At 35.6% G+C, this 24,722-nt stretch overlaps 1 protein-coding gene and 1 pseudogene across 6 annotated transcripts in view; both read left to right on the top strand.

The window, feature by feature from the left end:
- The window catches only part of LOC106868156 (protein neuralized), a 521,151-nt gene that overhangs the window by 56,357 nt on the left and 440,072 nt on the right, over positions 1-24,722 (top strand). The window lies entirely within an intron of this gene.
- LOC128249462 (5S ribosomal RNA) lies at positions 5,061-5,179 on the top strand (annotated as a pseudogene).

The raw sequence follows: 24,722 nt of genomic DNA, 5'->3' as shown, positions 1-24,722 counted from the left end.
GAAGAAGGCAAGTTACATATATATATATATATATACACACATACACACACACACACACTGAGAAAAGGACATATTTTGATTATTGCATGAAGGAGAAACTGAGCTGACCGATGCTATCCGTATTGAATGAATATTGCACAGATAAAAAAAGCACAAAGCAAAACAAAAACAAATCTGTTTAAATTATTTCTTCATGAAATACTCGAATATTTGGGCTTTGTTCACTCTTCTGCTCTTTGGCTTGTGGTTTCTCCCCTTAGTGCTTCCCAGTAACCTAGAAATGCAGTGAGGTTGTAAAATATGTGCAACAACCCTTACCTCAAAGTAAGAATAAGTTTTATAGTTCTTTTTTAACTTTTTTGTTCTTCATCAGAGATATAGAGAAACATTGAAGTATCTTATAAACAGCAGGCAACTTTTTACCTTAAATCAATTCCAAGTGGCTAGCTATAAACTTCAATATTGATAAAAAAAAAAAAATAATAGTAATAATAAATGAAAAGAAATGAAAGCAGTTTATTGATTGTAGAGAAAAATCAGTAAAAGTTATTTAAATGTAATAGATCTAGAGATACAAACATCAGATCGTGGTGTGTGTGTGTGTGTGTGTGTGAATTTTTTTTCCCCCCAGTTTTAACAGTAAAAGAATTGATAAACTTTTACTTTCAATGCTTTTTAATGAAAAGTAAAATTTTTGAAAATTCATGCATTTTTTTCCCCCCAGAATTCTAATTAATGAAAGTATCTTCAAAAAATATAAATTATACAATTTAAAACAGAGAAAACTTTTTTTTTCTAAAGCATACAAAAATGAATGTTTCCTACCCCAAAGCACTTCTATAGTATTTTTCAATCTTAATCCTAAAGCCATGGTTGTACTGCATTGATCTAAATACAGTTTTCATTAGAACATACTATCTGGTCTGTCAGTTTATTTAGGTCAGCTAAAACTCACTAGCTGGATGTAAAATTATCTTGTTTAAGCAAACACACAGATGCGCACACATATATGGGTAACATGCATGGGTATATGCTTCTCCACTTTAGCTTAATAAATTCAAAATACAAAGCAAACATATTTCATTAAGTTATCATTGAGTTAACGTTTCAGGAGTTAAGATGCAAAACTATATGAGACCAACCATGTTTATTGCTCGGGAAATTTTAATCTTACACCAGCTATTGTGTTATGCTCCTCAGCAAGACTCACAATGTTTGCTTTGTGCATGTGCACACATGCATGCATACGCACACACACTCTCTCTTTCTCTCTCTCTCTCTCTCTCTCTTTCTCTCTCTCTGATATTATTTAACTTTTAAAGTCCTATAATGCATAACTGCAGCTGTTATTCAAATGGTGTTGTCTGGGGCCCAGAACACCAATGAAACCTTCTCTTGTGTGAGGAGCAAAGTTTAATCCCAGAAAAATCTTTCTCCAAGTTTTTCAAGTGGCTCAGTGTATTGTTTGCTGTTCACAGTACAGCCATGTTCCAAAACATCAAGAGAGAGGATGTTCTTGTTATATCTCAGTTACCATGACTTTATTCGAGCTGCTGACTCTTGAACTTCTTAGGTCTTGGAGAAGAGGTATGTCATCATTCAATGGACTGAGCTTTCTTTCAGGTTGTAATGAAATGCCCACATTTCATCCCCGGTTACCTGATCAGAGACAAAAAAAATGTCTTCATTAGCTTCAAATACTTCCTGCAAATCAGAGTAGATTTTCAACCTTCTCTTTTTCATGTTTGTTAGTTTGACCATCTCCCTGGATACTTCAATGATTTCTCGTGAGCACACCATCCATTACAGTCCCCCATGCATGTTCTAAATTCATCGACATTTGCCTTAACACTGTCCTGAAGCAAATTGTCCACATAGGTTAGCCGTTTTCTTCCCCTGTTGATTTTTTTCCTTCAATTGGCTGCCATAAGACCAGTTGACATACAGATTCTTCTTGGTGCCTGTTGCAATGAGCAGTAATTCTCTTTCGAATCAGGTGTCTACTGTCAAGGTACCCAATTTGCACACGTTTTTCAGTGCTCAGAATTGTCTATCTTATTCAGCAATGCTTTGTGACCAGAGTCCAATTGTGCAACAACTGCATGAAATGTGACACATCTGTCTGCATATAAATTCATCCACTTTATGCTGATTCATGCCAGTGGTTCCATATGATGGTTTCTTACAGTGTGGTTTGTCTTCAGTACTGATTTTCTCAACTTTAAACTTCTTCATTCATCTGTTCACATTGTTTTTGTCAATAACATCATCTCTGTAAAAAAAAAAAAAAAAAATCTGTAGCTTTCTATAGAATGTCAGACTGCCTGCACTCTTCCTTCATCAAGAACTCAATGATGGCCTGTTGCTTCCACTTAGAACCCATTATTTGCCTGCAGTGAAGAATAGGAAGAAGAGTTACACTACCAGCATGTGCATTTTAAATAACCTATTTCAGTTAATAAAAAAGTTATGCCTGCTTTTAATTACTTTCGATATAACCCTTTATAACCCTTGTATATCTGTAATAAAACCTTTATGTAAGGTTGTAATTTCGTTTTCACAATCTGCCAAGAAGTGTATTTAATGTTTAGATTATCCTATTAACCTTTCCTAGAATTCTTTTCTTAGATTCTTTATATTTTGTCTAACTAGTCATAAACCATACAACGTGTCAGAATGAGGAAAATTCTTCATTGAAAGTTAACATCAACAACAAACCAACCATAACTGAATCTAGAGGAAATGTAGAATAAAGCAAAAAATTTTTAAAAAAACATCTTTTAGTTGATAGTTTTTAAATGGGTACAATTTTGGAAACTCATTTCTCACATAAGCTAAGAAGCTTGTTTTGTTGTTCCTGCTGCTGTTGTTGTTGTTGTTTCTTTCTTTCTTTTATATTGTTTGGTTTTTAACATTATTTTGTTTTGGTATTCAGAAACAGAAAATAAATACAATCATAAGGAGAATAATAGTCAGATGGAAAATATTTTAAGCTATTATACCACTTTCAAAGTAGCTCTGTAAACCTTCAGTGATCACCTGATGATGGTGTAATAACATGCAGGCTGTATTTCAGTTACAGGTAGGATGTTAACAAGTAAATGTAAATGTGTGTGTGTATGTGTGCGATGGGAATTATTTATATTTTGGTAATGTGATGTTTCAATTAATAATGTTCTATAGCCCTTTCAGGTTTGAAATTTAATCTATCACTGAGGTAGTATACCTCTTATTTATTCAAATATGAAAACTAGCTTCTCTAACTGGCTACTGCATTAGTTAGCATCATGATGACTTGTAACTGGTGATTTGTTATATAAAGGTTGTAAAAGTTGGCACTTGCTATTAAGTTATAATAATGTAAATCCAGGTGTCTTCATTAGTGAGTAATAGAATATCTAAAGAGTTTCAAGAATAGCCAATAAAAAACCTACAAAACACAAGTATACAATTATGAAGTGTGGAAGGCCAGTGGAGCAACGTTTTAGACAGTAGTTCTTCATCAAGAGAAAATCAGAGACCAGAAAAGGAAAAGAATGTTGGGTGAAAAGTAGTGCTGTTTATAACTAAAATTGTATGGTGAATGAAAGAACAGAATTGGATAAATTGTTGTTTTACTTTTAAAAGAGTGACAGCTGGAAAATATAGTAAGAAGAATATGAAGAATATAGATAGCTTTAAGAGTAGGGTTAAAGGCATGTTATGTGTATGTGTGTGTATGAAGGTATGAACAAGTCTTAATAGACTGTGTATTTGAGTGTGTATAGTGACAGGGTTGAAATGCACATGAAGTTTTTATCAGTGTGTGGTTGTGTTAAGAAGGAAAACAGTGGTATTGAAGGAAAGCGATGCAATTATGAATCTGATTTAGATGGGCTGTTTTAGGATAGAAAATTAATTGTTGTTCATGATGCAAGTGATCACAGGAGATCCATGATATAGAACAGTGATTCTCAACCTGTGGCCTGCAGACCGCTGGTGGTCCGCAGATCGCTGGTGGTCCGCAAAGGTAGTACTGGGAGTCCGTGAACTAATTTCAAAATTTGGGTCAGTTTTGGCAAGGTTTTCACAGCTGGATGCCCTTTCAAACACCAACCACTTTACAGTGTGGGTTGGGTGCTTTTCAGTGGCACCTGCACTGACTGGGTCACCAAGTACTTGCAAAACATAAAAAAAAATCCTTGAATATACATACGTGAATATACACATGTATATTAATTCACACACACACACATAAGGATAAGCATATTAGAAGAGGTCTTTGGTAGTGAAAACGTTGGGAACCACTAGTATAGAACAATGCTGCAGACAAAATACAAGTGAGCATCCCACTGTCTGAAACACAATTTTATACCGTCTATTCTCCATAATACATATGTATGCACACATTTACACATCCTTACAAACACATAGACTTCTTTACATGCACATACTTACATATACACATATAGCAGGCCTCTTCACTCCTGTAAACCAGCTCTTAAACCAATCCATGGCCTTCTGGGTTATTTCCCTTTGCTGTCACTGTTTTGAATGTAAAACATTAGTTCACTCATTTCTTCCCTATTCACTTCCATTCTTTCAGTCACCTTGGTGCTTTAGCTGTAAATGACACTACTTTTTATGCAACATCTTTTTTCCTTATCTATTTGTTGCATTTGATGAAGTAATATTGTCTGAAACGTTTTATTCTTCTCTGTTGCATTCCTACACAGTGTAATTACTTACTTTGTGCTATTCAGTTATAGCTAGCAGCTACAGATGAATCTTCTTATTTACTTGGAGAAATTAAATTTGTTATTTAGAGAATGAAAAGAAATCTTGATCTTCTCACAGCTTTCAAATCATTTAGATTAGCTGTCAATCTAAACTGATTAAAAAACAATTTATTTGATAAGTGTATTATTTCCAAATATTCTGAAAGTGCTTCAGTTGAGATGTGGAAATAAGAAATTGCTGGAGATCTCCCCATATTTTGCGAATTACTGAGATACAATATTATTAATTTGAGCAGCTTACATAGATATTATTAGACTTAAGAGAAGTTGCTGTGGATTATTGCTTACGGCCATATCACACTGAGAGCACCGGTTCTTGTCCGATCACCGAAGTTAAGCAACTTCGAGCCTAGTGAGTACTTAGATGGGTGACCGCTTGGGAAACCTAGGTGCTGTTTTCAATTTTTAACGGCGGTGTATCAGCATGGCCGCAGCTCTCGGCTGAAACTATAAATAAAAAAAAAAATATATAAATATGTAGTTATATCCTCATCATCATCATTATATCCATTTGTCCATGCTTACATGGGTGGGATGGACTTTCTTGAGGCAGGTTTTCTGTGGTCAGATGCCCTCTATGTTGTGAACACCAACCTGCTTCCCAGTAAGGAAATATTTTCCCTGTATCCAGACATGTTTTCGCAGAATATTGGAAATTAATGACACCACTTGTATGACTATTGTTCATTTATAACTATTTACACAATGTCAAAACAAAGCAACTTAAACACACATGTACATATAATCTACTATATGCGTGTATGTATGTGGACATGTTATGGAAAGGCTCTGAAATGGTGCATCCTTGACAAAAACAGTTTTGATTTTCAAAACCTGCATCCCTAAAACAAGGTTTTTGGTTATAATTAATCAAAGGATAGAATTTGCTATGAGAAATATATCGTCAAATCAACCACTCTCTGTCTCCTGTGTCTTTATATATTTACCACATTCTTTATCACTCTCTTCCTCTGTATATGTATATCTCTCACATATGCTGCTCCCCACCTCTCTCTCTTTCTCTCTCACTCTCTTTCTCTCTCTCTCTCTCTCTCTCTTTCTCTCTCTCTCACTCTCTCTCTTTCTCTCTCTCTCTCTCTCTCTCTCTTTCTCTCTCTCTTGATATGACATGTAATTGCTTTCATTTTTTTTTTTTAACTTCATCATATTTTACGTTCATTTTGTGATAGACAGCTATCATGCAGAAAATGATAGCTTTTAAATTCTGTTTTCTGATTAAATAAAAATTATCATACTTTCTAAAATTTTTCTAGAATAAATGAATTACAAAATCGGATTCAGCATTAAAAGTACATCAAGATACTAAATTTAAAAGTTTTCGCTTAATTTTGAAATTCTAAAATCTGTGGCAGCAGCAGAAAAGAACTTTCTTTACCACACACTCTCTGGACATGTATACCATTCACACACTGTGTGTGGGTATGTTTGTTTGTGTGCGTGTGTGTGTGCATGTATCAGTGTATGCATGTGTATAAGGAATTTCATTAGGGTAGCAGTCAAAAGATCCTCTCAAAGTATCAGCAGTGAGCTAAGGAAAATCTTTACATCAATGTACCAAATGGAAAAACAAAAACTTAAATTGTCCCAATTAATGAAGATCAAGAGGCCTATCTGTTGGAGAAGACCTTGTCTGACATGAAAATATAAAAAAATTGAAATAAAGGCATTCTGAAGTAGTTGTATGCTGTCAAACTTAATGTGACAGTCCCTTGAAGGGAATAATCCTAAAAGGACACAGGAAATGTGTCAAGGCCGACAGGAAGTGGTGCAGCTTCCTAGGTCTAACCAACAGTAGTATTATTGCCTTGAAGGGACTGCCACATTAAGTTGACAGCATACAACTACTTCTTCGTATCACTACTGCATAAATCTCACTGAGATATTTAGAAATGTATTATTTCTAAAAAATGGCATTCTGTTGTGAAAATTGCCAGGTAACGACAGGATATTCAACTAGTCATATAAGTGTGTGTGTGTGTACACACACACACATTCACACACACACACTAAACTTATTTCATTTTCCATCTATCAAACCCACTCACAAGTCTCCATAGCCCAGGGCTACTTGTTGAAGGTGTTACTTGGTGTGGGGCTGAATCTGTAACTGTGTGATTGTGAAGCAAACTTCTTAGCCATGCTCCCAAGTAGCTTCAACTATATCAGATGTCATCGCTGCTGCAGATCAAGAGCAAGCCTTGTAACTCACATGCAGGCCTACCAGAGATGATTATTGTTCAAGAACAGTCAATGTTGACCTACAACAGACAGCCAAATAATAATAATCCTTTCTACTATAGGCACAAGGCCTGAAATTTGGGGGGAAGGGTTAAGTCGATTACATTGACCCTGAAAGGATGAAAGGCAAAGCCAGCCTCAGCAGAATTTGAACTCAGAACATAGTGACTGGCGAAATACCACTAAGCATTTCATCCAGCCTGCTAATGATTCTGCCAGCTTGTTGTCTTAATAATAATGATAATAATTATATAATATATATATAAGTGCAGGCACGGCTGCTTTCTAACCACATGGTTCTGGGTCTAGTCTCACTGTGTGATACTTTGTACAAGTGTCTTCTCTAGCCTCAGGTCAACCAAAGCCTTGTGAGTGAATTTAGTACACAGAAACTGAAAGAAGCCTGTTGTGTGTGTGTGTGTTTGTGTGTGTGTGTGTGTGTGTGTGTGTGTGTGTGTGTGTGTGTATGTGTGTGTATGGGTGGTTGTGTCTGTTTGTCCCCTACCACCACTTGACAACCAGTGTTCGTGTGTTTACTTCCCCATAATTTAGTGGTCCAGCAAAAGTGATCGATAAACCAAGTACCAGTTTTAAAACAAAAAATAAGTACCAGGATCAATTCATTCCACTAAAAATACTTCCAGCTGGTACCCCAGCATGGCTGCAGTCTAATGATTGAAAAAGGTAAAAGATAAAAGAAGAAAGAGAAAGAAAGACACACCATACACCCCCACACACACACACCATGCACCCCCCATGTACATACACACACCTCATGCACACGCGCACCCTCTATGCATGCACACACACACACACACACACACACACACACACCATACACACACACACATGTACCATACATACACACACACCATGCACACACACGCACCATGCACATACACACACCACACACATGCATGCACACACTCTCTCTCTCTCTCTCTCACTCAAGCACTCACTCACTCACTGCAAATCTCCAATGCTTCTTTTTTTCCTTCTTTAATATCAAGTTGCTGTTTAGTCGCAGGTTCACCCTTGCTGAGCTAATCCAGGATTGTAAGCATCCCAATCATCACCAACCTGTTCTCTCAAAATTTGTGTGCCTAAGATCATATCAGCCATTTAAAAAAAGAAAGAAAAAGAACCAATAGGGTTTAATTTGTGGGCAAACTAGTCCCTGTTTGTAGGAATTTGAGTGACTCTATACATGCTCTCTTCTATAAGTCATTACTGTTCTTGTTTAGCCCTAGGTCAATCTTAATTGAGCTGACTCCCATCTTTTGGAGCACATTATCTAATATGTTTTATAGATATTGATGTTCTTCCTTTTATTTTTAAAAAAGACATTCTGTCTAGTTTGATTTAAGGTAGATTTGGTTACTATTTTTAGCAGGTCGTGTGATTACATACAGGCTCTTCCAGCTTTCTTGTAAATGATATGGACCAAATTATGTAGTTAATTACAGATGAACTTTGTCAGCAAATCATCCTTATATAAAGAAGTGCTTTGGTAAATTTCATTTATAATTAGGTACAGGCATGGTTGTGTGGTAAGAAGCTTGCTTCCCAACCACATGGTTCAGGGTTCAGTGCCACTGCATGGTGTATTGGGCAAGTGTCTTCTACTATAGCCTCAAGCCGACCATAGCCTTGTGAGTGGATTTGGTAGATGGTAGATGGAAACTGAAAGAAGCCCATCCTATATTATATATGTGTGTGTGTGTCATCAGTTGTCAAGCGATGTTGGGGGGACAAACACAGACACACAAACATATACACACACACATATATATATATATATATATATATATACGACAGGCTTCTTTCAGTTTCCGTCTACCAAATCCACTCAAGGCTTTGGTCAGCCCGAGGCTATAGTAGAAGACACTTGCCCAAGGTGTCACGCAGTGGGACTGAACCCAGAACCATATGGTTGGTAAGCAAGCTACTTACCACACAGCCACTCCTACACCTCCTAGATGGAAACTGAAAGAAGCCCATCCTATATATGTGTGTGTGTGTATGTGTCTTTGTGTCTGTGTTTGTCCCCCCTCCACCGCTTGGCAATTGGTGTTGGTGTGTTTACGGCTCTGTAATTTAGCAGTTTGACAAAAGAGTCCAATATAATGAGAACCAAGCTTAACAATAAATAAGTACTGGAGTTGATTAATTCAACTAAAAATTCTTCAAGGCAATGCCCCAGATTGGCCACAGTCTAATGACTGAAACAAGTAAAAGATAGATGTGTATAGTTACTCTTTTACTTGTTTCAGTCATTTGACTGTGGCCATGCTGGAGCACCGCCTTTAGTCAAGCAAATCGACCCCAGACTTATTCTTTGTAAGCCTAGTACTTATTCTATCGGTCGCTCTTGCCAAACTGCTAATTTACAGGGACATAAACACACCAGCATCGGTTGTCAAGCGATGTTGGGGAGACACACAAGCACACACACACACACACACACACACACACACACACACACACACACACACACACACACACACACACACACACACACACACACACACACACACACACACACACACACACACACACACACACACACACACACATATATACATATATATGACAGGCTTCTTTCAGTTTCCATCTACCAAATCCACTCTCAAGGCTTTGGTCGGCCTGAGGCTATAGTAGAAGGCACTTGCTCAAGGTGCCACACAGTGGGACTGAACCCAGAACCATGTGGTTGGTAAGCAAGCTACTTACCACACAGCCACTCCTATGCCTCCTCCATTGTAAAAATTTAATTCATAACTTTTTTTCTTCACTCTTTAACATTCAGATTTCTCTGTTGAGTGTATTGTGTATTTATTTACATTGTTTTGAATTAATCATGCATTATCTTGTAGCTTCAAGATTTTGATGAAGTGATTGTTTATTTTTAGAATGACATTGTATGTTGGTGTGAGAGGTTGGATCTGGTCAGTTTAACACACAACAGGTTGAATCTTTGGGCCGGATATGGCTTCCTGACAGAGTCCATCTGTAAATAAACACACAATTTGGTTATATCATTTACAAGCAAACTGGAGGAGCCTGTATGTGATCACACAACTTGCTAAAAATAGTAGCCAATTCTCCCTTAAATCAAACTAGACAGACTGTATAAAAGGCAAAAACATATTAGATAATGTGGTCCAAAAGATGGGAGTGTCATGGCTAGAATACTTTTCATCACAGGTCTAAAAGGTTAAAGGTGTAGATTTTTGTTTTTTAGTACAGTAACTGTTTATAGACATTTACAGTTTTGATTTGAAACTAAAAAAACAAGCTAAAAATAAAGTATAAAGAAATGTAGGAAAATCATTGACTTTCTTGTTTTTTTTTTTGCTCTTTTTTTTTACTTCAGTAACAGTTTTATCCAACAATTTCCTTCTAACATTCTCATTAGTTCAATGTTTTGTATACAGAATGCAAAACCTCTTTCTGTAGCTATTTATTTTAAAGGCCATTAACCTTATCTTGCTTTTAGCACTTAATGTAATATTTGCATGTATATAGTGCAGTTGTGGTTACTATAGCTCTTAAGAAAAAATGAGGGCAGCTTTGACTTTTGGTACCCAAAGGGTTTATAACCCAATGTTCACATGCTATTATTTATAGCTTTATCTGCTTCAAGTTTCACCATTCCAAAAAAGAAAAAGCAAAAAACCTCTTCGGGCAGTTGTCAAGAAATAGAAAATGAAATGGTTGGTTTTGTAATACAGCACTAGAACATCTACTATTAGGGAATATGGTACAAGACAAGTAGGGGGTAGTTGGGTAACTTCATAGAATAAACAGGGGAAGAAGGCAGTAAACTTGATTTTGGCTATTGACTGAGAAAGATGGAGAGAGGTGTAAGTTGTACTGCTTGCTGTATGCCTACAGAATATGGGTTTTATATGTGGGCTATGGGTTTTATTTGCAGGCTGTGGGTTTTAAATGCATGCTATGGGTTTTGAATGCTTGAACATTTCTATCATTTTGAATATATCTTTTTTTGAAAATTTTGTTCTTGTTTATGTTCCATTATCTTATTTTGAATTGATGTATGCACATACATATGCACTCACATGCACGCACACATGTATACACATACATGCACACACACATGCGCACACATTCCCATGTACACACACACATGCACATACTTATGATATGTTTCTGCACAGTTTCCAACAACTGAAATGGTAACAAAAAGATTAAATTGTGATGTTTTTAATGAGATACTCATAACTTAATCATAACCGGTTTACTTTTCATTAGTTGAGACTACTTTGATAACTTAGATATATTTTGGCCAAGCCACATCTAATTTAATAACACCACTTGAAAGGATTTGTTAAGTCATTTTTAAGTCAAGTTTTGTGGTATCATGACCCATTTAAGTATGGAGTTGTTGACTGATATGTATCCTAGTATAGGTGGCTTATCTGGTATCCCTTGAAGAAACTTGTCCAAGTTTCATTTGAAGGTGGTGGGATCATTTTCTTCTTTGATCAACTATTGCCTATTTATAGGTTGGTGAATTTGGCTATTCATGCTTATATTTGCTATTGAAACAGTAGAGTACTTAAGTGTATTTGATGACATAAAATTCGCATTTTTCTTTCCAAATAAAGTCTCATAAAATGACCCTAGATTTTAATTGTGAAACTGGGTCACCCATAAGTTGATTTTTGTCCCTGATGCCCACTACTTAATTATAATTCACTTAGCCAGACTCCATAATAATAATGATTTCATATTTTGGCACAAGGCCAGAAATTTCAAGGGTGGGTTAAGTCAATTACATCGACCCCAATGCTCAATTGGTAATTATTTTACCGATCCCAAAAGGATGATGGGCAAAGTCGACCTTGGCAGCATTTGAACTCAGAACAAGGACAGATGAAAAGCTGCTGACAATTCTGCCAGCTCACTGCCTTCATACCAATAATACTAATAGTTTCAAATTTTGGCAGAAGCCCCAAAATTTCAGGGAAGGGGTAGGTCAATTACATTGACCTCAGTGTTCAACTTGTACTTATTTTATCAACCCCAAAAGGATGAAAGGCAAAGTCAACCTCAGTGGTATTTGAACTCAGAACATAAAGTCAGAAGAAATGTCACTCAGCATGTTTCCCCGCTAATGATTCTGCCAACTCACCACCTTCATAGTAACAATAATAAGAATAATAGTAATACTTACTTAAACATTATTATTATTACATATTATTACTGTAAAAGAAATTGTAACAATGGACTAAATCAGTGACATTTTCCAATATCAGCTTCGATGCACTAAAAACTTTCTCTCCTGAAATATGCTGCAGAAATTGGGGTGCATTTAATAAGCCAGTGTGTCTTTTATGCTATCAAATATGGTTTATGGTAGAATGAAACTTTTTTATTCGAAAGGTTGATGCCCTCTTGATTCATCTAGTCTTGCATTTTAAAGAAATTCCTCATATTTTATATTTGTCATTCTATAGCTGTATAATTTAGAAAGATTATACCACCTTGAGCAAGTACCTTCTTCTATAGCATCAGGCTGACCAAAGCCTTGTGAGTGGCTTTGGCAGACAGAAACTGGAAGAAGCTCATCATATATATACATGTGTGTGTGTGTGTATCTATGTATCTTTGTGTGCATGTTTGACCCCCACCACTGTTTGACAACTGCTTTTGGTGTGTTTACGTCCCCATAACTTAGTGATTTGGCAAAAGAGACCAATAGAATTTACAAAAAGATAAGTCGATTCGTTGGATTAGATGTTCTTCGAGGCAGTGCCCCATTATGGCTGCAGTCTAATGACTGAAACAAGGAAAAAAATGTATTGCAAGTTAGCAGCAGTATGGGTTTTGACTTGTGTGATAAAAGGAGTTTATACATAAGCATCATTATAGTAAGGTTTGATTTTATAGCTACCTATTGTGTTCTACCTCTTGTAATATTGGACATGGAATGAATTGAAAAATTTATGATGGAATAATGTGGAGTGGTAGCATAGAACTACTTACTTACTCTGTCATGGATAACAAGGGATCTTTTCTATGTTCACTTAACCTACTAGAAAGAAACAGCAGGCAAATCTCCTTCAGTCAAACCTACCAGTTTCAGAAGAGTACATTAGGTATTGTCATCCCAAGATCTTCATTAAAAAACAAAATGGTCGTGGTTGGAATGCCTTGGGTCTGCTCAACACTAAGATTGTCCATAAAGTTGGCTGTCAGCAGTTAACAGGAAAAAAAGATCAAGAAGAGAGACAAAGAGAGAGAGAAAACCATTGTTATATAAGTAAAATATTTATGACAGTATATATATGATATAGATTTATGGTATACAAAATATTTATGACCATGATAGAACTATTAGTTATCTCTTTAAATTCTTTGGTAATTAACTAAATATTGGCAATATAACAAGAAGGAAACATAATGAATAGTTATGGACAAACTGTATTTATTAATGTATTTTGGTCATAGCTTTTTGATACATGCAATAGTTGAAAAGAAAATCACACATTCAGTTTATGTGTTTACTGTTAATTTTTTTTTCTTAAATTTTAATGCTTTTCATAATATTTGGCCATAGATCAAAAATAAGGTCTCCAAAAATATTGAGCACAAGCAAAAAGCTTAAAAATAGTTATTGTCCATTAAGTGAATAGCTTGTATTAACTTCCAAATTGGAATATAATAGGTAAAAGTGCATCTAGAAAAGTTAGCTTGTCTTCAGTGAAGATTGATCAGCTGTATGGTAAGAAGTTTGCTTCCCGACCACACGGTTTCGGATTCAGTTCTGCAGCATGGTACCTTGGGCAAGTATGTATACCTGTGGCCCTGGGCCAACCAAAGACTTGCGAGTGGATTTGATAGGTGGAAAGTGAAGGAAGCCCATCATGTGTGTGTATATTTATATGTATGTATGTGTCTGTCCCTCACTGCTTCACAACCGGTGTTGGTTTTTTTTTTTACAGCCCCCCCCCCCCCCCCCAAAAAAAAAAACTTAACAGTTTAGCAAAAGTGACTGATGGGAGAAGAACCAAACTTTGAAACATAAATACTAGGGTTGATTTAATCAACTAAAACCCCTTCTGAGTGATGCTCCAGCATGGCTGTAGTCTAGTGTCTGAAATGGATAAAAAGATGAAGGCTGATAGCATCACAAACATAATTAAAGACATCTCTTGCATGAACTACACTTCCTTGTTAACCACCTTCCCAGTCATAAAAACACATGCATCATCATCATTGTCATTTTTATGTCTACTTTCCATGCTCTCATGAGTCAAATGGGTCATTATGGTCAGTTCTTATCCAAAAGTGAAGGTGCATGACTTGGTGGTTAGCATATTTGTCTCACAAACATAAGGTCATGAGTTTGATTTCTGGCAGTGCGTTGTGTCCTTGTGCAAGACACTTTATTTCATATTGCTCCAGTCCACTCAGTTGGCAAAAATGTGAAGTACCTGTATTTCAAAGGGCCAACCAGGTCACATTTCAGGTCATGTGGAATCTCCCAGAGAACTACATTAAGGGTGTGCATTTCTGTGGAGTGCTCATCCACATGCACATTAATTTCATGAGCAGGCTGTTCTATCAACTAGATCGATTGGAACTCTCATCATCACAACTGTCGGAGTACCAGTATCCAAAATTACTGCCTTCCTAAACTGGTTGGAGGACTGTCTTTTTCGTATGTCTCAGTCTTGCCCTGGTGATGTTTAATAGTGCTGCAAATAAACCAAGCTACTTCTGACTCTACCTCAAAGCAGATTATAAGATGCCTGCAGGCATTTGACTTTCATTATTGAAAGCATATAAACAGATGCTAACACCTGGAAGAAAATGTTGTCACATGGTCTTGTAATATACAATTAAATGTTCTCATCCAGTTTAGAAATGAGATATTTTCTACAGCAACATTTGAGAATAGAATTGACATTTTAGCATTCAGGTTATTGATAAATGTGATGCCTATTTATTCACATTGTTTTGAATTAATCATGAATTGTCTTGTAGCTTCAAGATTTTGACGATGTGGTAGTTTATTTTTAGAATGACATTGTAAGGTAGGTGTGAGAGGTCTGGTTTGGCCTGTTTGAACATAAAGCAGGTACAGTATTTTAGCTAGATATGACTGGTGTAAATATTAAAGGGTTAAATGCACTAATTTAAACACTACATTTGGTGGAGACTCTGTTTACACAGCTATGTAATTATCAAAAGTTTTATACTTCTGATAAGTTTGATATCTCAATTATTATTATTATTATTGTCTATGTAATGATTATTAGATGTTAGCGATATATTTAATGGCAATGATTTTATTGAAAAACATGTTTTCATGATGTATTGTAAGACAGTTTGTTGGGTTAATGCCAAAGTTATGGGGTGGGTAATTTAGGAAAGTGACTCATCTCCTTTTCGTTCTTTCTTTCTTTTTTCTGTCATGGCATCAGTAAAAGAGCTCGCTGGATAGTTTCAGTTTTAGTGATAATTCACCATATGCTCTTTTTGTGTATCAGTCTAATTTCTTTCATTAATCTATTACTAGTTTTCTTAAGTATGTAGCTTTTAAGTTGCTTTTAACATTTTAGATAGTTACTTCAAATAAATGCTATAAAAACAAGAAGGAATGGTTGAGATTTAAAAAGTAAAAAAAAAAATGGTAAAAAGTCCCATACTGACTAAACATATCCTAATGTATTACAGTGACTACTAATATTGTGTTAGTGCATGGGTAAGATATTATCTACATTTCCTTATTACTCTCCATTTATCTAATATGTTCATCATCACCATCATCATCATTATACACCCACTTTCCATGCTTGCAATGAGTTGAAAATGGATCAGTTCTTATCCAAATTTACTACCTTCTTCAACAGATTGGCAAACCATATCTTGCTCATATGTTTCCTTTTTACCTTCTTTTCTCTAGTTGGATATCCTTCCTAACACCATTTAGTTAAACAATTATTTTGAATTACGCATGCATTATCTTGTATCTCAATGATGTAATTGCTTATTTTCAGAATGACATTGTGGGGTAGGTGTGAGAGGCCAGATCTTGCCAATTTAAATACTAAAGGATTAACCATAGCTTTTTAAATTTATTTATGCTTTACTTTTCATCCACGTTAACATTCACTTCCAGTTGATAATGTCATGTGTCTATTATTTCTCTATCATTTGCATTCACACTCATTACCATGAAACATCATATTTTTAGCATATATAGTTTAGCTTTCATGTGATATTCATAGAAGCAACATCACCCTAAACTTCTATCACTCATTCCTTACTCAAACTATTCTGCTCACACTGCAACCACCTCTCCCATTAACAAAACAATCTGAGTAACTAATGCTTATTTTTTTGTTTTTGTGCATCTATTACAATTGAAGCTCTGAATATCTGTCAATTTACTAGAGATCCCAGTACATCTTTTGCAGACTCATTGTTTACTCTGAGTAAATAGCACTGAAGATACAGTAACTTATTTCCTATGCATCAAACAAAGTTACTTCCTAGATGACACAAGGTTTCATGCTCTCCTTCATCTTTCTAATTAGTATTTTGATGTCTGAAATGCTCACTTTAAACCTTTAAACTCTAGGCTTTGTTTCCTCTTTGTTTGTACTATTGTGGTGGGCAACCATAACAATGTAACTCTTTTTTACTCTTTTATTCTTTTACTTGTTTCAGTCTTTTGACTGTGGCCATGCTGGAGCACCACCTTTAGTCGAGTTAATCAACCCCAGGACTTATTCTTTGGAAGCCTAGTATTTATTCTATCGGTCTCTTTTGCCGAATCTCTAAGTTACGGGGACGTAAACACACCAGCATCGGTTGTCAAGCGATGTTGTGGGGGACAAACAAAGACACACAAACACACATACATACATGCATATATATATATATATGTATACATATATACGACGGGCTTCTTTCAGTTTCCGTCTACCAAATCCACTCACAAGGCTTTGGTCGGCCCAAGATGCCACGCAGTGGGACTGAACCCGGAACCATGTGGTTGGTAAGCAAGCTACTTACCACACAGCCACTCCTACGCCTATGAACATACTTCTCTCAAATGATGTATGTTACTTTGCAATTTGGAATATATCATGCCGCTCATCTTCATGATGCAGGACAATAGCAGATTACTTATACACACAGCTAGACACACTCAAGTATTTTATTCCTTGCTAAACTTCATGGTATCACGTTTTGCTTTCACTTTTCTTATGCTCATCTTAATTAGTTGTTGCCACCACCTTATCTACTCTGCTATTACCATTGAATGGCTTGATCTATTGGTTGGAACCCTGCTCTAGCTACTGAACTAGACTGTGACTCTTTAAATCATTCATCTTCTTGTAGTTTTGTATTCTCCATTCTCCTGATGGAGCAGAAACATGGCCCTTCTCGAAGACCCTGGCAAAAAGGATCAATGGTTGATAGCAAAGCACTGGGAACCATAAAAAAAATCAGATAATACCATCATGTTTCCAACAAAGAATTGCATGCACACACATATCAGCTCACAGCCTCCCACTGCATAGCTATCTGCCACATGCACTGGTATGGACTTGTCCTCTGTCTCCTGCTAGATAATCCTAACAAGGCTTTACTCTCATTCAATGCAGCAGCTGCAAGCTGGAAGAGGCCTTGTGGCAGGCCCTACACCAGTTGGCTGGATATGATTGAGGGAGATCTGCAGAAGCTCAACATCACCTTAGTGGTTGCAGAGGGGCTGGCATAGGACCACCAGAGATGAAGAGCACTGGTAGACCTGGTTGGCTCTATGCATGATGACACCTCTGGGACCACCGACTTGGAATGACCTCAGCTACATCAGGCAAGAGCATGAAGCTAAGCTAAGCCATTTTTTATTTTATCACAGTATTTTGTGAAAATTTCCAAAAACAGGAGCCTGTTTTAACTTCCATACCTTCCTTCTATTTGTCTTTTGCTTTTGAGTCTATTTCCTCCTCCTCCTCCACATCATCATCGTTTAACGTCCGCTTTCCATGCTAGCATGGGTTGGACGATTTGACTGAGGACTGGCGAACCAGATGGCTACACCAGGCTCCAATCTGATTTGGCAGAGTTTCTACAGCTGGATGCCCTTCCTAACGCCAACCACTCTGAGAGTAGAGTGTAGTGGGTGCTTTTACGTGCCACCAGCACGAAGGTCAGTCAGGCAGTACTGGCAACTGCCATGCTCAAAATGGTGTATTTTATGTGCCACCTGCACAGGAGCCAGTCTGACGGCACTGGCAACGACCTCGCTCATATGCCTTTTCACATGCCTCCTTAGTTTAAAATTACTAACAACCTAAGGTGAGTTGTAAATTCTTCATCTTCAGCCTGTCTCAATTTCCTGTAAGTACAGATTCAATCTGGGTCGCATGCTTATCTTTGTTGTAGATAGGCCAGCTAGTTTTGTGAAGCCTGTGTTATAAATACTTAGATCATTTGCATTTGGCCCTTCATTTCTTGAATCATGGCTAAAGCTTCCATTCTCACCAGTTTACTTGTCCTGGTGTTCCCTAACATGACTGTCACCATCTTGGGTTGATAAGAAAGCTTTTACATGGTCAATCTATCTGCAAGACATAGCAGCTATACCTCCTTCAAATTACATCCTACTGACTTTGCCCCTCAAATAAGAGGATGGTCATGGCTGGAATGCGTTAAGGGCATAGACCTACTCAATCAAAAAGTGCCTAGGGTTAAACAACTATCACTATCATCAATTTTCCAAGTACGCTATGCATATCAAACTGGGATACATCATTCTCTTTGTACCACCCAACTGCCAGAGGAGGAAGCCATAAAATCATACATGCTATCATGAAATCTTTATCATCTTCTGAATTAAACCATTTTATGTATCCTGGTAACCCTAATTACTCCAACCATCCATTTCTCTGTTAAAAGTACACCTACACCATCAATACTAGAGTTGTTACCCACTCAGAAGAATTTGTGCTTGTGTTCCTTGCTGATATGGAATTTGGCAGAAGTTTCTCTTCATCTCATCTCTTTTCTATAACTCATTTGTATCCAGTCTAATATATCTACAATCTCACTAGACATACTCTTCAATGTACTATCATGAATAGGTAGAAGTCTCCTGCAGTAGTTGAGTTTAATATCAGCTTCATGCAATTCTTTCAAACTAAATATTGTTGAAATAGTAGTTGATTCATTGTAAAGTTATCAACCCTCCCCTCTACACTATTTAAAATGTGTGCGTATTGGAGGAGGAGGTATTTTATGATGTTGTTTGAGATTATAGTAAAACTCAATAAAACAGTAAAGAAAATAATCTATGCTTTGATAATCAGACAAGAAAAATATTCACAGCTATTTATTTATAAACAGTTTTTAACCAAATTACTTGTTTTAATGTTTTCATATCTGATGGCAAACTTGATTTTGGTGTAAAATCAAAGATAAATGAAATACATTCAAAAGCTTCAGAATATCACAGATTATTTTTCTTGAGCTAGAAGCAATAATTATTGAGTAGTTTAAGCTAGAAGATGTGTAATCCAGCTAAGCATGGCAAAATACACTTAATTAAATCATAATGACTAGATAAGTAAGCTGATCTTTTGGTCTACGAAAGTGCAGCAAAGACTATTTGGATCGTGAGCATGAATGGCAGAGGTTAGTTTGTATCAGGAGTTCTCAATCATTTTTTATCTGTGGACCCTTTTGATTACTTTATTATTTTGGTGGACCTGTAGCTATTCAATGTTTAAAAAACTAGTTTTATAGAAACTTCTTCGAAAATTCCTATTTTGTTTTTCACACATTAACTTGTGTAGGCTGAGCTATGTAAAATATTAAAGAAACCTAGCTTTTTCTTGCAATACATACCAATGTATACATCTAAAGCAAAATTTTTTTAGGGGCCCTTAAAATACTATTGCAGATCCCCAATTTATTATTTTGTTGTGTGGACCTCACAAATCTTATATGGACCCTTTGGGGCATATGAACCCCAGTTGAGAACCACTGGTTTATATTATATGACTAGTTGGCAGCTTGTTTTTGATCTCTAGATCAGCCTTGATTAACCTTTTAGTATTTAAACCAGCCATATCCAACACCAAATTGTTTACCTGTTTATGTTCAAACTGTCCAGATCTGGCCTCTCACACCTTCTTAAGAATGTCATTGTAAAAATCAACAATCATATTGAAATCTCAAAGCTACCATATAATGCATGATTAATTCAAAACAATGTGAATGATTATGTATTACATTTGACAGAGTAATCTGAATGCTAAATGGTTGAGCAGACAAACCTATAAATTAAAAATATTTCAGTTATAAATCACCCAGATTTTATTTTTGTTTAAGGTTTACATTATTCACGGTATCCTGTTCTTATTTTAAAGACAGTTGGATGTGATTTCTGTGAGAGATATAGCAGATCAATTGACAACATAAAGGCTGCCTTATGTTCAACCATACTAGAACAGTTCAGAACTGTCATATCAAAACAAACTTCACACATCATTTTAGTTGCATAGATAATATTATCCTTAAAAAGATATAGAAATGAAATAACGATTTCTTACATTGACACAAAGCCACACATTTACAAAGGTAGAGAATAAAATTGATTTGATTGCTGATAATTATTTTATCAACCCTGAAGGGATAAAAAAAAAAAGTAACTGCCAATATTGAAGAGATTTGATCTCAGTGTAAAGAAACAGAATTTGATTCCTCAAATCTGGTATTTTGCCAATTCTGTTATTCACTACCTTCAATAATACAGTAATAATGTTAACCGATTTTTTGTATATCTTGTGTAATTGACTATTTTCAGAAAATGTTGTCCAAGTTCTATAAATGGTGTCACAACTCTGGGATAGGTAAATAAATTATGTAGTACAATGAAATACAAGTCCTATATGAAGGCGAATTTTTGTTTTAACATTAGTGTATATTCCATAACTCAATGGACTGCTTTGGAATTACTAAAATTGTCGTCTTCTTGTCGTAACATATCACTAGCACTTAAAATTAATGGGGATACCATCGCACTTCAAGCTGTATCGACAGTAAGATTTAAATATGTTGCTCTATGTTACTGGTATCAGTGTTAATCAGTGTTTACAGTAGTGGAGTGTTCTAACCTCAGTTAAGAAGGCTATTGAGAGCTAGAAAGTATTAGCTGTTGTCACAGTACAGTATTAAGCGTGGCTGTGTGATAACAAGCTTGCTTCCCAACTACATGGTTCAAGTTCAGTCTCACTGCGTAGCAACTTGGGCAAGTGTCTTCTATTATAGTCTCGGGCTGATCAAAGCCTTGTGAGTGAATTTGGTAGATGGAAACTGAAAGAAGCCGGTCGTGTGTGTGTTTGTGCTTATGTCCCTGTAACTCAGCAGTTTAGCAGAAGAGATTGATAGAATAAGTACTAGGATTAAAAATTAAAATAAGTTCTGGGGTCAATTTGTTCAACTAAGAAACTCTTGATGGCAGTGCCCCAGCATGGCTGCAGTCAAATGACTGAAACAAATAAAAGATATAAAAAGAAGATAAGATACCAGTCACAGGCAAACTGTGGCTCACAAGACTTTCTAAATGGCACACTAACAAAAATTATCTTTTTTAGTGTGGCCCACCTGAGGAAGGATGAGCCATGTCACGTGTAGCCTGCTTCTCGTTAAAGGTTGACCATGTTTTGACTATGCAAATATGTTGTTTCTTCACTATGCAAATTCATTGCCTCTATACCACTCGAGGGCAAACTGCATGTCACAAGACTTTCTGAATGGCACACCAACGAAACATACTTAGAATTTTTTTCATTTTTAGTAATGAGGTTCACCTGATTACGGATGAGCCATATCTCATGTGGCCTGCTTCTTGATAAAGATTACCCATGCCTTGATTATGCAAATTTATTGCCTATTCACTGGTAGTCTGCCACCTTATCTATTCAGCTGGGATTTTTTTTTTTTTTTTTTTTTTTTTTTTTTTTTTTTTTTACATAATTATAGGAACTTCTAAAAGTTCTAATTTAGAAAGTGTTAACGTTATACTTGTTACTTTTTATTTTCACTCAAAATTTTATGATTTGCTTCTGGTATAAGCAAAAATGTTGTATCCTAATAATTACAGCTCCAAGTTCAATCCTTTTCTAAATGGTAGCAAGGAAATCAATACTATTATGCTAATAAATATTACAATTTAGTGGAAACTTGATGTGATGTAAATCAAAGAAAACTTGAAAAGTAATCAAACCTCTCTGGCAAACATTGCGGTTGATAAAAACCTGATTAAATACAGCTTGGCTGCTTCTTTAATTTATGCCAATATTAATGAGGAAATCTAGTATTAATGAGGAAATCTAGTATTAAACTTGAGAGTGATTATCTATTTTCTAGGCACATTGAAAATTGCTTTTTCATTAACCATTTCAATATTGTATGTGTATACTTGTATTTTGTCTTGAAATTATATTATTTTAACTTTTTGGCTGCAATAGCTGTCAGGGGATTATTGCAGAGCTGGGTTTTTTTATATGTATATATTAACCTTTATATGGAAAAAGAAAATTAGGAGTTCATGCTTTTCCCAAAATTTAATTTTTATACTTACAACAATTGTCACACTATCTCTCCCTAATTTTCATTAGCTTTTCAGAAACTTCCATCTTGTAATCAAATCATGTCATGCTTCTTTTTTTAAAAAACAGTAGAAGTGTACACTGATGCAGCATTTGTGATTATTTTCAAGTGCAGCTTTCTTGGAAAATACTGCTGTGGTCATCGTTGTTGTTGCCATTCCTATATCTCTTTCTTCACAGTGGAAAGGATTGGATGGATTTGCAGAATAACAGTGTCCATGTTGACTCGACTCCTAATGATTACAAAACCCCATCAGTTTGTTAATAACTTCACTGGCGTTTCTGTTTTGGCTGGTATCTTTTACAAATAAATGTCTTTTCTAGTGTAAATTACCTTGAAGAATGCATTTCTTTTTTATTATCTATTACTTTGAAGGCAGGGAAAATGCTTAGCCACATTTCATCTAGCACTTTACGTTCTGAGTTCCACCAAGGTCAACTTTGCCTTTTGGGATCAATAATTTAAGTACAAATTGAACACTGGAGTCTCTGTAATCAACTTTCCCACTCCCAACAAAATTCAGGCCCTGTGCCTATTGTAAAAATAATTATTTATTAGGTGATAGAGCTGCAGTATTCATGTTTTTTTAAAAGTCCCTGCTAAGCTGGAGAATAGATATAAATGGGTGAGATAGTGCAGTTAAAATGTCTTTGTAGTATATTTGTTTTTGAGGTTAAAATGTGGGTAGAGAGAGCTGTCTCTGAGAATAGAATTTCTGGAGGGGAAAAAAATGTGGTTAAATTGTTAGTATAAGGCCTAGGAGGTGTCATAGAGAAGGGGAGGAGAGAAATGGTTATGTGGATTTAAGTGAGAGTGGTATAGAACTGGCAAACTTAAGGAATATGGTAGTAGCAGTCAGAGGCATTTAGTGCTCCGAGTACATTCCTGGAACATATAATATTTGTATTAAATGTTAATAAAATATTCAGAATATATTCTCATTCTATTTAACTGTTTTTTTTTGTTTTTTTTTGTTTTTGGTAATTTTGTTTCTAAAACATTTATTGGTCTTAAAGTCATTTCTTCAAACAAATTTGTACTCTCCATAAAATGTTGAGTTTTCTCAATGACTTGTGAATTATTGTTTCCAGTTACTCTGATTTTGTTTATGGTAGATGACATCATGGTATTATATTTCTAATAGTATTACTTACTCTTTATATGTATTGTTTTATTTAAAAACTCTAAAGAAAAAAAAAAACTCTTTTGTTTTTGTCAAAAAAAGAAAAGAAACTAAAACTAATACCGTTTGATCCTTTTCATATATTTTTTACTACAGTTGCTTTCTGCAAGTTTGTTTACCTTTAAATACAAGAATAGTATATTCTTAATGAAATATTGTATACAAACAGGAACAAAGTATTTGGTTATGCTACAAGAAATTATAAACCATTGGTATTTTTATGGTTTAGAGATACATTCTTAACTCTTTCATTACCATATTTCTGTTAAAATACATTCCCCGTGTTTCAAATAATTTTGAAACTAATGAAGAATTTAGTAAAATAACTTTGGTTATTAGTGTTTAGAACATAAATTTATGTGAAATTTTGATGGAAGGTTTCAGTTTAAATCACTTTATAATAGGAAGTTTGTATCATAGAATGTGGGTCAGTCTCAGGCAGGCTGGTATTAAAAGGGCTCAATGTTTTGAAACTGACCTATTTTTGCATTATACTTCAGACAAGTTCAGTACTGAGTTGCTGAAGCAAAAATATCGTTATAGCAAATATTCTGCTTAATATCACTGATTTGTTTGTTACTTGCTTTACCTTAACCACTTGAGCATGTCCCTTAGTAGCTGAGAATATGTGCATCTCTGATCATGAGCAGGAGTAGTAGGAAGGTGCATCATAACCATGTGTTGAGAGGGATTCTTTGAATAAATATAAATGTAACAAAAGCAAATTTTGAAGGTAAAATTAGCCATTTGCCATACTTTCTAGGGGTAAGCAAATAGGAAATAACAGTTGTTACTCAAGGACAAAAAATCATGTGACACATTGTTGTTACATGGCCGCC

The sequence above is a fragment of the Octopus bimaculoides genome, chromosome 14 (assembly GCF_046866305.1).
Source record: "Octopus bimaculoides isolate indiv1 chromosome 14, ASM4686630v1, whole genome shotgun sequence".
NCBI lineage: Eukaryota > Metazoa > Mollusca > Cephalopoda > Octopoda > Octopodidae > Octopus > Octopus bimaculoides.
This window is presented reverse-complemented; position numbering and strand designations above follow the sequence as displayed.